The sequence below is a fragment of the Gossypium arboreum genome, chromosome 1 (assembly GCF_025698485.1).
Source record: "Gossypium arboreum isolate Shixiya-1 chromosome 1, ASM2569848v2, whole genome shotgun sequence".
NCBI lineage: Eukaryota > Viridiplantae > Streptophyta > Magnoliopsida > Malvales > Malvaceae > Gossypium > Gossypium arboreum.
Genome location: NC_069070.1, coordinates 122,394,228 through 122,397,112, shown reverse-complemented (window position 1 = coordinate 122,397,112; position 2,885 = coordinate 122,394,228). Strand labels below are relative to the sequence as shown.

Below are 2,885 nucleotides of genomic sequence, written 5' to 3'. Positions count from 1 at the left end.
TGTTCCATAAGAAAAAGGGGGTGAAATTATGAAATAGAACCTATGTGAAAATGTTTGAAAATGCTATAGGCTAAATTGAAGTGGCCAAATAAATAGGAGTGCAGAATAGGAGGATTTGCATGACAAACCTCCCATTTTACATGAAGTGGCTAGCCATCATGTTGTTGTAAACAATATGAGCACTTGATATCCATAATTTATGGTACAAGTTGATACAAATTGATAATGGGTTAGGTAAATGTTCCATGACAATGGATTAGGTAAATATTCCATGATAATGGGTTAGGTAAATGTTCCATGATAATGGTTTAGGTAAATGTTCCATGATGGGAATTTCATGTCTTTTGTATTAAAGAATTAAATGGATGAAATATGAAATTTTATTAAAAGAAAAAGGGGTGAAAAGAACAAAGTTTTGTCCATCTTTGTTCATCATAGCCTAAAGTTAGAGAAGAGAAAGGAGAGGAGAAAGCTCTTGAATGTTCAGTCACTTGGGGAAGAAAATTGAAGGTAAGTTCATGGTAGTTTGCTTCTACCTTGATATTGATGAGTTCTTCTTGATTCTACCTTAACTCTTGAAGCATATTTTGGTTTTTAGTTGTGTTGTGAGCATTTAGTCATGAATTAAAATGAAGTTGTTTCATGTTATTTTGATGAAAAATGGAAGATAGGTGAAGTTGAGCCAAACAAATGAGCATGCATGTGCCTTAGATGCTAAAGGGAAAAATCGGCTAACATGTTGTGCTTTAAAATGATAAAATGGAGATCATACTTAAGTAAAATCATAGATATGTGATGATTGATTGGTGATATACATGTTTAAATAACATGCATGCAAGTTATGTGTGAAACAGTGAATTTGGTAATAAATCTGCTTGGGACAGCAGTAATAACATGACTTTGGAAAATCACCATAAATTGTGGGAGATGAATTAGATGCTGAATAAATTATGTAATTAAATCTTGTTGAGTCTAGTTTCAAATGAAATAAATGAGAACATATTTTGAATTCTGTACAATGAGAAATTTGATTCGTAATGAAGAGTGGTCAGATTAGTCAAACAGTGAAACATGCGAAACTTTGAGAAAACTCTGGTATTGATTGGCCAAACAAAAAATTCTGAAAATTTTATGGATATAAGATATATGAGTCTATTTTCAGGGAAAATTAACGGCACTTAATTTGGAGTTTTGTAGCTCCAGTTATAAATGATTTAGTGACTGTTGCTCAGGAAGACAGCTTGCAGTGAAATTATGATTATGTGGTAAACATTGACAAAAATTTGTTAATGAGTTGCTTATTGATTTCTTATAAGCTTACTATAATCTGTAGGTGTGGTTGGCCGAATATGTACGGGGTTAATAGGTAGTTTGTATTTGAATAGTTAGATTAACGTGTTAGTAATCCAATTGTAGGTGGTTCGTGTATGGATCTCGTCAGCATATCGTCGCAAACATGTGTGTAACTAACACCCTCTTTCTTAGTCTAGATCGGCAAAAGTCGAAAAGCCGAAATGTCGAAAATCGGTATTTTGTAGATTTGCGAGTGTGCGAATGCTTGTGAGGTAAATCGATTAATGTTTTTGGTAAGCTGCAATGTTAGGACTGCAAAGTGCATGAATTATGTGCCCTCGATATTTTTTAGGCTTAATGGGCCAAAATTGGAATGATGGGCCAACGGGCCCAATTCGGTAAGAACCCTCGGTGGTGATTCTGTTAGTACGTGAAAGGTAGGAATATGCATGAAAAACCCTAAAATAGATAAATTACTGAAATGCCTTTAAAAGTGAAAAATTTACAGTTTTACCCCTAGGAGATAAATTACCGAAATACCCATAGGGTTAAATTGACCTAAATGCATGTTTGATTGTTGTTATTTACTGCATGCCATGTTGTTATTATCGATGCATGGGATGGGATATTGACGGAGGAAGTACTGAAAGTGGCTTGTCCATATCTTGGAGGCTTTGCCTCAATTCTTATGATAAGCTGAGCAGCAAGGTGCAAGAATGTGGAGTGTTAAATTTGGGTGGGTTGAGCTATTCCCACATGGAGTGTATGGCTGGTACGGGTGGAGTGTCTTGGTTGGTGGGTTGAGTAGTCTCCCAAAATGGGCTTGCATATGTTTATTGATGTTGCATGTATTTTGAAATGGGCCTATGGGCCATCTCATTATCTGAATAAGGGCTAAGGCCCGGTTTATTATAATCTGAAAAGGGCTCGGTCCATTACCATTTGTTACTGAATGGGCTTAGGCCCAATAGGCTTGAGTGACTTGGGCTTTGAATGGATTTTCCTTACACCGAGTTTCCCCAAACTCACCCCTTTAATTTTCATCCACGCAGAAAATCCCAAACCATAGTGGGCTTGGAGCTGTGAGGGAATTCGGAGTGGCCACCCGTTCTGAAAGTTTGGTTTTCTTCTGGTGAACTGGACATCCTATTATTTACGTTGAGGTTTGGGTTTTTAAATGTAATAAGGCCGCTTAATTATTTTTGATGGTTTTAATATGTATTACTAATATAGGTATTACTTATTTTAACTGTTGAAATTGGATAGCTTTAGGGCGCGTTTTCAAAAAAAAAAACAACAATTGATTTCAAAATAACACGACAACAAGCAAAGCTTCCGCAATGAAAGTATTTTCCAAAATTAATCACTTTTCTTAAAAATGACTTAATCAAATCGGTTTCCTAGAAATATACATGACGTTAAGGTGTGGCAATGGTGTGTACATGTCTAGGATTGGATCCGAAGGAGCTTGGTACTTAAGTAGTCCGATAGACTCACCTCCTCTTTTAGGTTTCCTACGGTGCATGACTTCCATTCACTTTAACCTATAATGAAATTATCTTTTAAAACACTAAGTAGGTTTTTCTGGATCA

General features: G+C 35.7%; 1 long non-coding RNA gene across 1 annotated transcript; it reads left to right on the top strand.

The window, feature by feature from the left end:
* Nucleotides 1–1,471: 1,471 nt before the first annotated feature.
* LOC128289758 (uncharacterized) lies at nt 1,472–2,492 on the top strand. Its single transcript, XR_008279407.1, has 2 exons — nt 1,472–1,565; nt 2,346–2,492. It is a non-coding gene; the product is annotated as an uncharacterized LOC128289758 (long non-coding RNA).
* The last annotated feature ends 393 nt before the right edge of the window (nt 2,493–2,885 follow it).